At 41.9% G+C, this 13,805-nt stretch overlaps 2 protein-coding genes across 5 annotated transcripts in view; one reads left to right on the top strand and one right to left on the bottom strand.

Annotated features, from left to right (window-relative positions):
* Nucleotides 1–13,805, bottom strand: part of CMSS1 (cms1 ribosomal small subunit homolog (yeast)) — a 395,179-nt gene that overhangs the window by 225,551 nt on the left and 155,823 nt on the right. The window lies entirely within an intron of this gene.
* FILIP1L (filamin A interacting protein 1-like) overlaps nt 1–13,805 on the top strand; it is a 308,683-nt gene that overhangs the window by 147,719 nt on the left and 147,159 nt on the right. The window contains exon 1 of one of the 4 annotated variants that reach the window (XM_010841942.1): nt 6,040–6,058. The exons of the other annotated variants lie outside the window; for them this stretch is intronic. The gene's annotated coding sequence lies outside the window, so the exon portion shown is untranslated. Of the gene's footprint in view, nt 1–6,039; nt 6,059–13,805 lie in introns of those variants that run through there. 4 annotated transcript variants of the gene reach the window in all.

Here is a 13,805-nt window from a genome sequence, read left to right as displayed (position 1 = left end):
TCTTGACCCCTCGCCTGGCCTCACTGCTTTACTCAGCTGGGACAGCCTGGCTCACCATCACCCGAACTACCCACTGAAAGCTTCGACTACATTGGACCTCACTTCACTTGTTTAACAAAATCTCAACACAGGATCAATTCAAAAATATACTTTCTATATTTCATGACCCAGCTTTTAAACACAGTTGGAGGAAATCAGCTTTCAGATTGATGCCACTACAAATTTGCAGCCCTCAATCTCTGCTCAGTCTCTCACTCATCCTTGTTTAGCTTGCTTTTATTTTACTTAGCAACATTTCAAAATTGGCATTATGCTCAAGACTCCAGCCAAAGCCACAACCCTCTCAGCATATGACATCATCTTCTACTTCAAGGAGACAATTACACACATACCCATAAACACACATACACATAAGTCAGCATCTGCCTCTTCCTAGATATCTCTGGACCCATCCTTAGACTCTTTCTTCCTGTTCAGAAGATGATGTATCCCTTACTCTGCTTCAAGGCTCTGCTCTCCACACATGGCCCCAATCTCCTTTCATCTCTCTGAGGATCCTGTCCTATCAATCATCTCCCCTTTTCCCTAAATATTCAACCTATTTGCTTTTTTCCTTAAGCCTAGAAGCCTACATAAATCTTTCATCATATTAAATTTTTTCTCCTTCTTGAACCTGGTTGCTCCTCCCAGGAACCATCCCCTTCCTTCTCTTTTACTCCAAGTGATCTGAAAGACAGGTCTGCACTCACTATCTCAATTTCCTGACTCTTTCCATTTATCTTACAACAAACTATAGTCTGACATCTGCCCTGTTTATTACGCTGAAAAACTTTTCTCATGAGCCCACCAAAGAACTTCATATTGCCATCCTGATGGACAAGGATCAAATGTCTGTTTTCTCTGCTTTTTCTTTCCAATCTCCCTCATGGGTTCCTTTTCTTCTTTTTTAAAAAAATTTATTTTATTTATTTTTAATTTTTGGTTGTGCTGGGTCTCCATTGCTGTGCAGGATTTTTCAAGTTGCAGCAAACTGTGGCTATTCTCCAGTTGTGGTGCTTGGCTTCTCACTGCGGTGGCTTCTCTTGTTGCAGAGCACTGGCTCTAGGGCGCTCGGGCTTCAGTAGCTGTGGTATGTGGGCTCAGTATGTGGGCTCAGTAGTTGTGGCTCCTGGGCTCTAGAGCACAGGATCAATAGTTGTGGCACATCGGATTAGTTGCTCCATGACATGTGGGATCTTCTTGGATCAGGGATCGAACCCATGACCCCTGCATTGGCAGGCGGGTTCTTTACCACTGATCCTCCAGGGAAGTCTGGTTCCTCTTCTTTTGTTTGCCCTTGAATGCATTTGTCAAGGCTTCTCCACTGGTACTTTACTCTGCTCATTCTACATACTCTACTTGTATAATTTCATTAGCTCTTGATTTTAAATATCATTGATAAGGGGTGACTTCCAAATCTGTATTTCTAGTCCAGAGTCTCTTCCAATGCCTGTCACATTTATTTACTTGGAAAGCCCACAGGGGCTTAAACCCAACATATTTTTCATTCAGTCTTTAAAAAATATTTATTGATGACCCACACTTCATACAATATTTAGTAGTAAATAAGACAGCAAGATAGGCCCTTTATCTTAAGCACTGTTTCTCACTCCCACTTCCAATTAACCTTTGAAAAATAAAAGTGTTAGTCGCTCAGTCATGTTTGACTCTTTGCTACCCAATGGACTGTAGTCTGCTAGGATCCTCTGTCCATGGGGATTCTCCAGGTAAGAATACTGGAGTGGGTAGCCATTCCCTTCTTCTCCAGAGGATCTTCCCAACCCAGGGATCAAACCCGGGTCTCCCACATTGCAGGCAGATTCTTTACCATCTGAGCCACCAGGGAAGCTCTAATTAACCCGTAGGCCATAAGGATACCAGATTTTCTGTAGACTGCCATTTTCTGTTGAAAGAAGGCTAAACACTGGGGTCCTCTGAATCTTTCAGCTTGGAATTTTGGTTTCTCGTTCTTTTCAATTTTTAAGACTTTAAGAGAAGTCTTGCCCTCCAGAAGCCTTCTCTAAATTCCCAACCTGAGCTAAGTGCCCTTCATCACTGCATTGGCTAGGGTGTGCTAAAACTATGTATTTGCATATGTGTTCCCCACTGGATCTCCAGGGCAGGAATGATGGCTCTCCAAAGAACATGCTTGGTACATAGGAGATAAATGCTTGGGATTACTCAGCTAAATGTAATCCTTCCCCTCTTCAAACACCTGAAATACTGTGATGCATTTCTAACTCTCCCCAGTATGGTGGCTCGTATCAACTTGTAAATCTCATTCTCCACCCCTTGTTAATACCAGTTAACTTTCTTGAGTACACTGTGCCTCTTTCATTCTCTACACTGCTCAAAATGATGTATATAATGGACACTCAAGAAACAATGGCTGAATTGAGCTGAAATGAACAGAGAAAACATTCTCATATTATCCTTTTCTATCTCTGGAACCCTTTAGTGGCATTGTGTAGTCCAGGGCTGATTTTCCAGGTGTGTTTCTGCCTCAACCAAGGTCCCAAAGTGCTATCAAATGTGTTTTGACTGTCCTTCAAGATAAGTCCCAAGAGACTACCCTGATAGCATATATGCTGCTGCTGCTAAGTCGCTTCAGTCGTGTCCGACTCTGTGCCACCCCATAGATGGCAGCCCACTAGGCTCCCCCGTTCCTGGGATTCTCCAGGCAAGAACGCTGGAGTGGGTTGCCATTTCCTTCTCCAATGCACGAAAGTGGAAAGTGAACGTGAAGTCGCTCAGTCGTGTCTCACTCTTAGCAACCCCATGGACTGCAGCCCACCAGGCTCCTCCGTACAAGGGATTCTCCAGGCAAGAATACTGGAGTGGGTCGCCATTGCCTTCTCCAGATAGCGTACATAGAATCTCCCATTCATGTATACAGACTCTTGTATTTTCTCAATTCACAAAAAAAGGAGGAAAGATGGAACTCTTATGGAATAAAAATTCATTTGGCCATTGGATCACTATGTACCGTATGTCCTCCTGCAATACATTGAATTCAGACTCTTATGACTTAAGTTCATTTCCAAAAAATGAATACTTGTATTTATTTCTCACAAGAAGCTTCATTCTCAATGTACATAAAATGTTTGAGCTCTCCATGAAAGGAATGATGTAAATACAGGACATTATTACTAACATTTTCCTCTAGATAACCTCATGAGGTAAGTATTAATGTCAGAGGGAATATTATTTTACAGGTGGATAAGTCAGTTGACTTGCTCAGACTCAAAGGTAGTAGTAAGAGCCAAGAACATACTCCAAGAGTCCTATGCTTATATTTATTGCCAGACCTAATCCAAGCTTTTCAATAAGTGTTCCTTCTGGTGTGAAGAGAGTCTAAGAACTTTCTCTCTGCTTCTTTTGACTGTTTTTGCCCTATCCCTCTTTCCTTCTTATCAATTTTCCTTCTCAAAAGGGAACCAAAAGAGAATGCAATGGTCACCTAGCAGTCATCCAACCCCCCACCTGTGTAGCATCTGGTATAATACAGAGGGTCTGTCAGGCTTACTTCATCTAACTTCTTATCCAGGGCTCCCAATCAAGGCAGCTCAGAGCTTTGCCAGCTTGAGTTAATTCAGTTCTAATAAATTGCTCTGTCGTGCAAGTGCGGCATGCTCCACTGCATTCATCCTTCAGTTACATCTCATGCAGGTGGCCTGCATAAATTAACAGTGATCCCACTTTTCAAACAGCTTTTCAAATCTGACATACTACATTCATTAGGACAATTCTGACTAAGTCTCTGAACTATTTTGATGGGCCCTGTACAATAGCAATCATTTATGGAGAAGTAGAAATCTGCTAGACTGAATTATATCTCGATCCATGCTCTCAAACTTTACATTGTCAAAAAAGTCACTGCTGTCTGGAAGGATGCAGGCCTTAGGCTGGGAAGGAAAAAGAATAGAGAGTGGAAAAAGTAAAGAAGATGAGAGGAACAACACTTTTCTTGGTAATAAACAACAACAAAAAACAACAAAAAAGCTGATGACTTGTTTCCTATATTTAAGGAGAGCTGCAGAAATTAAAGTGTTAAAGTGCTATAGCTGATCAATGGTATGTTTAGATTCTGGGAGAGAAGGGCACACATATCATTTACTTATAAATTATTAAAGGCCCATTGTATACTTTACACTGGGGATACAAAGATAAATAGAAATGTGAACCATTACTATTCACCGAGATGGTAGCTTTAATTGCCATTAGGCATTTTTGTACACAATGGAAACAGAGAGGAGGGAATTTGAAAAGTCATTATGCCTTCACTTGGTCTCTTTTGGAGAAGGAAATGGTGACCCACTCCAGTATTCTTGCCTAGAGAATCCCAGGGACAGAGGAGCCTAGCGGGCTATAGTCCAAGGGGTCGCAAAGAGCCAGACATGACTTAGTGCCTGAGCATAGCATATTGTCTTTTTTAACCCCAATCCAAGTAGGCAGCACTGTCTAAAATGAAGATATATAACCTAGAGACAACAGACTTGGTCTCACTGGGATAAACACCACATCCCTCCTTCCTACTTGTTGGCACATGATCATAACATCCACTGGTGTGCTGGTAAATGGTTAACAACTGGCTCTCTGGGAAAAAGTTGATTTGCTACATTTGTTGATTTCCATGGTGCAAATATTCCCATGATGGCTGATTTCAAGCTATCAACATGACATCACTGAATACAGAGCTGGGAAGAGAAGAGGCATAAATAATCTTGAGAGCACAGTGTAGTAAAATTATTAATAAGTGATGAGTTTCAGCATTTCTTAGCCCTGTTTGCAAGAATTTGCCCATTTATTTGAAGTTAAAATTATTTAATTTTTAATAATGACTGTGCTTAACAAAGCTTGCATAGTTCCTAAAAACTGAATAGTTCTGAGTCAGTAAGGACCAGCTGCAACATACCACTGGATTCACACCCTTGGCATGCCAGGGGCAAGGGCAGTGATCCAGATCCATGTTTACCAAAATGCTGTGCCTCGCTTCACCCTCTGCTTTCCTCTTCCCATCTTACCCCAGACCAAGATAAGAAACAGCTATTCCAGGTTCACTGCCACACTCTCTCCATCCTCTTCTCTGCCTCCAATGACCTTCAATAATGTGCACCACCCTCCATGGAAAAGAGACTTCACATTCGGGTGCTGAATAGCAGACTGCATTTGCTGATCACTAGTAACTTTATAGGTGAAGGTGAAGTCGCTCAGTCATGTCCGACTCTGCAACCCCATGAACTGTAGCCTACCACACTCTTCTATCCATGGGATTTTCCAGGCAAGAACACTGGAGTGGGTTGTCATTTCCTTCTCCAGGGGATCTTTCCGACCTAGGGATCAAACCCTGGTCTCCCACATTGTAGGCAGACACTTTACCGTCTGAGCTACCAGAGAGGTCCCATTAACTTTATAAACATTTGGCAAATGGGCTCTTATTATTACTGCTCTTCAATGCCCTTCCCTCCCTGTTTATAGTCTGATTCAAGATGCCAGCATATTTAAGTGGCACTTTCAAGGTTTAAAGTGAGTCAGTATTCTTAGTATCAGCAGATTTTCAGTCATGGTGTGATGGAGCATGCAGAAAGGAAGGGTCACTGGTGGGGGAACCTACCAGTTCCAGAAGATTTGCCCAGAGTTTGACCACTTTAACTCCCAACCCCTTTCAAGTTCCTAAGCCCAGCCTCTGCAGTCGGCTTAGGTGCCCTCTCAATCCACTTCTGAGATAAGAAACAATTTCTCTAAGGACTCATTTATCCTATAAACTGTGAAAATTTTATTTAGCTGTCTTAAGAGATATTGTGGAGAGATATCCCTATAAATAGCCATTTATCTGTTAAAATACAAAAGTATCCAGAAAAGTACCTGAGACGAACTCAGAGCTACAAATTTATTATTTATCTCAGTTCTAAAAGGTCTGGAAAATCAGTCACGACCTTCAAAGAACAAGGTCCTACATCCACAGAACACATATGATGCTGGACGAAGCATGTGTCATGTACCTGACTGAGCAACACAGGTAAATGCAACAGCCTGCACTGATAAAAATGAGTTCTAACCTTCCTTCTCTGATTAAAAAAATTATATAGTGCCCCCACAGATGAAGAACACAGGAAAGAAGGTCAGGAACTGTTTAGCCTCAAAAGAAAAATAACTGACCCATGTATTTGTTGTTTCACAATTTAAGCTTATACCCTCAATCTCATGGTGGGGACTAAGCGATATGTTTGGATAGTAGGATTTATATTTTTTCACCACCACAGTGAGAAGCCCGCAACTACAGAGTAGCCATCACTCACTGCATCTAGGGAAAAAGCTGGTGAGCAGCAACAAAGACCCAGTACAGTCAAAAATAAATTTCTTCAGAAAACATGGGTCTGAGTGATCTAATGTTAATTTAGGGAAGCGGTTTCCAACTGTTGCTGGAAACTCAGCAGATGAGAGAGAAGTGTATGAAGATAGGAAGATCTGATCCCTGGATCTGCTTGGCAGTGCCTGGGCCAGTGAGTGTCCTTAGGGGCTCCTCACTTCAGCTGCCTTCAAAAGCCTTCATTGTTTACCCTAATGTCCTAAATAAACATCACCCTTTTCTCTGTGAGCCTAATTGGGAAATACCAGGCTGGGAAGCACTAGCTTAGTGAATATTGGCTTCCTATGGGTGCTTGGCACAAACCCAGGTCACTGCAAGAACCTGACTCATTAGCTGTGTCAGCATGTCAGGGTGCGAAGAGCTGAGGTGGGAATAAAACTTGGGTTGTGGCTCAGGCTTCCTCACTGCTGAGCCCTGATGCCTTAGCAGATCACTTTAAATGTCAGGACCTCAACTGCTTCAGCTGTAACATAAGCTGACTGGCGTAGATCCCTGTGATGGTGAGCACCATAAACCTTGTACTGGGCTAGGTGTGGGAGGGGAAACTTAGAGGAGACACAGACACTGCCCCTGATCTTAAGGAAGCTGCAATCAGCTAGAGATAAGATCATCAATAAAGATAAACAGCAATGAGTAAATATAAAATCTAGCTAAACTATAATGAGTTTCGAGGCCTGAGAATTATCATGGCTTATGATACCTCAACGGCACTTTCCACTGGGCATATAAATCTATAGAGTAAAATTTGCATCACAGACTAGTCTATGACCTCTCATTTTATTTTGTCATGTAACAGAATAAATAGCATGTTCAAATATTCAAACATGTGCTCCAAGATTACAAAGTCACGTGAACTTAAAAGATCAGCTTCACCTTGGCTGTACCTAGGAGCTCTGACCTGACCTATCTAACATTTTCATTATGACATACTTTAATTAAGTTATTAACAGACTCATATATGTTCAGATAACACTGACCAAGTCAAGGATGAGTGCCAAGAGTCCTCTTCTGAAAAAAATTTTAAACATTTTAAACATCCGGTTCACGGAACATTTGTCACTATTTCTCCAGTCCTTTCATGCAATTGCTCCTGCCTCACTTCTTTCTGGACTCAGAGATCCCAGTCCCTCCACTAGATTCTTACGCACCAGCCCTCACCTACTTTCACTTCTTTTCCTATCCAGCACAGGCTCGATGCATCATCACTTCAACCTCTCTCTTACTTATTTTCATCCCTTCTGTCCCCCAAGAAACACTTGTCTGCACATATTCAACATGAAATCAATCAGTTTAACAAAGAAACTATGCATGCTTGAAAATTGCAGCAGCTATACATTCATGGTTACCAGCACAGCCTGGCCTGGGAATTCTGTATCCTTAGAATTAAGGGTATTTCAAACTTTCTCTGGTTTACTGTTACCCTAATTCTCCTATCCTCCCTAGGCAGGCTAAACCCTCTTTGAAAGTGGCAGGAGGCAGGGAGGTCAACTGAGGTTGCGGGCAACCATAACTTCTAGTGAGACACATTCAGGGCCAACCCTGAATCCCATCAGGAGAGTGGTCTCCTCCATACAGTAATGCCTGGGGATTAGGTATGAAATGTGGAGTTATGAATACTTGCTCTATTTATTCTGGTCATGACCACACCGGCAAGTGTGTGTGGTTGTGACCATCAACAGCGGGCAGGAGCCATTTCCACAGATGTTTTGAATTGTGTGGGCTTCCTTTACCTAGAACTTAAATCTTTCTCCACATGTTCTTAGGGCTTGAAATCAAATCCTAGCTCTGCCACTTAGCTTTTTATCCTCTGGTAAGTTATTTAAACTCTCTGTATCTAGGGATAATACTTAACTTGTAGAGTTAATGTGGGAGTCAAATTTGTTACTATTAACAGGGCTAAGCCCATACTAATATAGAAGTGTTTGCTATGATTACTCTTGTTGTCCTATGTCTAAGAGTCATCCACATTTTCTCACAGTCATTAGAATGTTACAACTGTGTTATCTCTTTCCTCTTGTTTCTCCAAATCCAGTTAGAGAAATGGTCTTGCTACTGAAAGATCCATACCTGTCTAATCCTGATGACTGATGACATTCTTTCTCTAACAACAAAACATAATACACAAAATATTTCCAAACCTGTATGACCTCATACAGAACCTGTTATGTTCCCATAGTTGTTGGGTAACCGAGAGAACAATAAATAGTCTTCCTAATGAGGACAATCTCTCCTGTAATGTCTGATTCCATCCCCCCACCCTTCCATCTGTTAGCTCTGCTTTCTGCTTCCAGCACTTCTGCATTTTCATCTCCACTCACCACCTCCGCATTTACTGCCTTACCTGAACGGAACTACTCTCACTTCCCTGAACCCCCGTTCAGCATTTCCAGCAAGCTGGTTCTTTTACCTGAACCCCTTTCCTCACCTCATTCACACTGCTTCCTTGGGACACGCCTTGTACACTTCTGGACTTCAATTACACAATGTCTCACCAGAGAACTTTCCTTGACAAGTTCAATCTCCAATCAGATCAGATCAGTCGCTCAGTTGTGTCCGACTCTTTGCGACCCCATGAATCGCAGCACACCAGGCCTCCCTATCCATCACCAACTCCCATAGCCCTTATCACTCTATAATTAATTAGACCAGAAGTTCCCTAAGGGCAGAGATCACAGCCTACTTTATTCACACAGCTTCCCTAGTTTCTGCATCTAACATATACATAGTTTGTACTCTACAAATGGACAAATGAACTATAATGTAATACTTTCACACACGTATGGATGTGTGACACCTAAAAAGGGAAAGGGGCAAGATCACTGTCATTGTCTTCAAACACCTACAAATATCATGGAAGGAGAAGAACACTTCTTTTATGTAGCTTCAGAGAGAGACATCCAGAGTAACACTGTAGACTCTGGGGAGTCACATGTCAAAACAACACAACAAACAACTTTCTAAAACGTCAAGCATAAGACACTCTGGTCAGTATTCAGCTGCATATAGTTGGACAGGTTTATGTAGAAGCTGGCGAAATGAACTGGGTGATGCCTAGTCTCCTTGCAATTTAAGGCTCTGACTCACAAAATTCTGCTTTGGGCACCTGGGCATGCATGCATAGGATAAGAGTCATGCTGAATATATAAAAGAGATCAAAGGTTATATATTAATGTTACCACAAGACTGCCACACCATGGAGTACTGGGCAAAGGAATAGTCAGAGAAGTTTAAATAAAACAAAGTAATCCAACCCAAAGCCAGCATTCCAACCCAGGGGACAAGCCTGGAGAGGGGCAAAGCCAGGTCCCCTGGGGCGTTCTCCACACCACCTCCCTCATCCTGGAGGAGGCAATTTAACTTTACAACTTTCGAGAAACTTCCCATTAGAAGTGGTTTTAACTTTAGATTTATTGCATTTTCCAAGGTTACGTCATTTGGGCTGTGCACAATCCAGAGTGACTCCAGGGGCTACACTGTAAACTGTTACAATAAATATTAACGAAGAGTAGGCCTGATAAAACCTGTAATCTGCACACACGCACCCACACAAAAAGGGACTTTTCACCTTATATGGTTACTTTAAAAAATCAACGCTTTTTCCGTTTCACTTTGTTGGTCTGCCAAACACGCAGAGTACATCTACTTTAAAAACACCAATTAAAAATATTAACAACACAAAAATACATAAACCGTGGTTCAGAGCCAAGGGCACATAAATTGACATGGATTCAGATGGTAAGTAAACATAAAATGAGTAACAGAAACTACTACATCATTCAAAAGGAAGCAGGAACAATAGCCCTACATGTACGAGCCATCCTTCCCGCCCCCCACCCCCACCCTCAGTACTCCAACTCTCCCACTCCAGAGGGCAAGGTAATGATTAGGAGGCAGGCAAAATGATTGAATGAGGGAGGGAACGAGGAAAGACCTGTAGGAGGTGGGGAGAAAAGCAGACGCAACCTTATTTCACACTGTAACCTTGGACAGCCCCATGGGCTTTTTTACTCCTTACTAGAAACACTGCATCTCAAGTGCTCAAACCCTCAAACACTAGGGTGGTGTAACTGAGAAGCAGCGTGGAGAGAAAGCTGGGTTGGGAGTTATAGTCTTTGGATTGGCACCACTATTATCATCTAGTTCCTGTCACTTAACTTTTCTAAGCCTTATCGTTGTTGTTCAGTTGCTCAATCATGTCCAACTCTTTGCGAGCCCATAGTCTGTAGCATGCCAGGCTTCCCTGTTCTTTGCTATTCCTCATCTTCAAAATGGGGATCCTAAAACCCACCTCATTACAACCTTGATAGGAATAACTAAAACCAGATATGCAAAAGTGAAGAATCTAGCTAGAAAAATACAAATCCCTCAATGATTCCATTTGTCTGTTCAAACAGAAAAGAACTATTTCCTTCTCTGGTACCTGACAGGCTGAGCTATCACTATTTTTTCAAAACTGAACTCAGCCCAGGACAGAGTGAAGCTCATCAGTATAATACGAGAGGCATGATGCTATACACACTGCAGACAATTAATGTGTGATGATAGGAGACAGCCAGAAGATGAAAGGTGAAGGAAAGAACTAGGCATAATCCCAACATTTCTTTCTGCAAGAGGAACAGACATGAGCCCTCAAGGCCTTTTCCCTGCACTTCCTAGGGGTGGTCTGAGCCTTACTACTACCACAGTGAATGAGCTTGAGGTCTCGGCCAGAGAACCACGTTCAATGTTCATAATCTTACTGCTGCTGCTGCTGCTAAATCGCTTCAGTCGTGTCCGACTCTGTGCGACCCCACAGATGGCAGCCCACCAGGCTCTGCTTTCCCTGGGATTCTCCAGGCAAGAACACTGGAGTGGGTTGCCATTTCCTTCTCCAATGCATGAAAGTGAAAAGTGAAAGTGAAGTCGCTCAGTCGTGTCCGACTCTTAGCGACCCCATGGATTGCAGCCTACCAGGCTCCTCTGTCCATGGGATTTTCCAGGCAAGAGTACTGGAGTGGGTTGCCACTGCCTTCTCTCAATCTTACTGTTAGGTAGTTCTAAAAGAAGTCACATTAGTACAATTCTTTCCTTTAATTGTTCTCTACAATTGTTAATCTGGAAGCTCACTGGAGACTCACTACTATTCTATCTCTGGAGTCTGTTAGAAATAAATGTTTCTATTAAATCTAATTTTGTTTCTTCCATCTCTAAAGCTTCTTTATGGGCTGTAGCATTTTGATCTATGGATTACTAAATTCAATTTATCAGTCTGGAAAAGAAATTTTACATGTGGAAAACTAAGGCTTGGGAAAGTCCAGAGAATTAATACAGCCCCTATAATGAATTAGGACAGCCTGAACATTCATACAATATATTTTTAAAAATTATGATCATACCCTAATATGCTTTCTAGTTAGATTAGATTTAGAATATATTCCTTTTAAAAGGCACTATTTCTCTCTTTTTAAAAATGAACTATAGTTGATTTACAATGCTGTATGAGTTTCAGGTGTACAGTAAAGGGATATACATACATATCTATATTCTTTTTCAGATTTTTTTCATTGTAGGCTATTACAAGATAATAAGTATAGTGCTCTGTGAATAATATATTCCAGTAATTTATCTGACAGAAAAAAAAGATGAAATGTTTATTAAGGCATGACAATTTGCTATACTATTACCCTTAAGATCTCAGTAATGCCGAGGTCATTATCCCCATCCCACAGATTAAAAAAACACTATATCTGATGACTCCCCACTGCCTTAAGCAAAAAGCAAACAACTCCTTAAGATGATAGGTGAATCTCAAAGAATGGCTCTCTCTGCAGTTCATTCTGGCGTCTTCCCCTGTTTCCTCCGGGCCTCCTCTGTATCATGAGCCCCTCCATAACCTGCTCTTAGGTTCCGGAATGAGCTCTACTGGTTCCCGCCTCTAGGCTTTACTCTGCCCCCAGCAATCTCCTTCCCCTGCACAGACACTGAGATTCCAATGAAGCTTCACTTCAGGATTCTCTGAAATGCTATCTCAGTCTCCCATGCTCCATGACAACTTCCCCTAGGGACCCCTCCGACGCTTCTGTGGCACGTGCAACATGGCACAGTTCTTCTTGGTACAAAAACCTCTCCATTCTGTTAACTTCTGTGAAAGGAAGGGTGGAGTCCTATGGAAGCACTTTTCTGCGGGGCCTCAGTGACACACGCTTTGTCAAGTTTGCTGTGATGAGCGCTAGTTCTATATAGTCATGACTCTGCCCAAGGAGGGCAACACACTCTGGGTGAAAACAGTTACACACAGTGAAAACACACTCAGGGCAGCTGATTGTTTTCCTCTTTTGTTATTATTCCCCAAATTCAAATCAAACCTTCTTCATTCTGCTTCAAACAAAGAAACACCAGACTTATAGGGTATGGGGAAAAGGAGGTCAAAGGGGCAGATGACAGTTTTGTAAAAGAAAGAGGGAGAATGGCATGCAGGCTGACCACTATAGCTTCACTTTCAGGTCAAGGACTGAATAGGCTTAGAGAGGTTCATGGAAGGCCCCAAAGTGAGGGCATTCCAACTATATGGTACAGAAAAGTGATTAAAAGACTGCTTTGTTCCTTACAGACTTCTGATGATAACATGACACAGAAACCTAATGAGGATCTTGTATACATATGCAAATACATAAATTTTGTGCTGGTATTTCAAAAAAATGTCACAACTGTGAAAAACCAGAACACTCTGGCTCAAAGTATTGGTTGGGTTGGCCTTTCTTCAACTAGATACTTTCTGTTAGTGCTTAGAATGTGTGGAAATCGAATTGTTAAGAATACGCTGCTATGCATACAATGCATGTGGTTCATTCACGACTTTTACTGCTTTCCATGCTTTCTCACTGGCTTGGCCTTTTGCTTCTCTCAACATCTTACTGCCAAATGAGATCACTCTGATGAATATTTCTGAGTCACTCCTCTGCTTTATACGTTATCTTTTGTTGTACTGTTGTTCAGTTGCTAAGTCATGTCCGATTCTTTGCAACCCAATGGACTGTAGCATGCCAGGCTTCCCATCCTTCACTCTCTCCTGGGGTTTGCTCAAACTCATGTCCATTGCACTGATGGTGTATACCTTCTAAAAAATAAACTTACAAATATAAACACAAGTCTTCTTATTCTTACAGAGGAGAGTATGTTAGAAAAGGCAGAGGTTTTAGAAAAGGCAGAGGAACCAGAGATCAAATTGCCAACATCCGATGGATCATGGAAAAAGCAAGAGAGTTCCAGAAAAACATCTATTTCTGCCTTATTGACTATGCCAAAGCCTTTGACTCTGTGCATCACAATAAACTGTGGAAAATTCTGGAAGAGATGGGAATACCAGACCACCTGATCTGCCTCCTGAGAAATTTGTATGCAGGTCAGGAAGCAACAG

This window comes from Bison bison, unplaced genomic scaffold, assembly GCF_000754665.1.
Source record: "Bison bison bison isolate TAMUID 2011002044 unplaced genomic scaffold, Bison_UMD1.0 scf7180017864168, whole genome shotgun sequence".
In the NCBI taxonomy this organism is placed as follows: Eukaryota; Metazoa; Chordata; class Mammalia; order Artiodactyla; family Bovidae; genus Bison; species Bison bison.
This window is presented reverse-complemented; position numbering and strand designations above follow the sequence as displayed.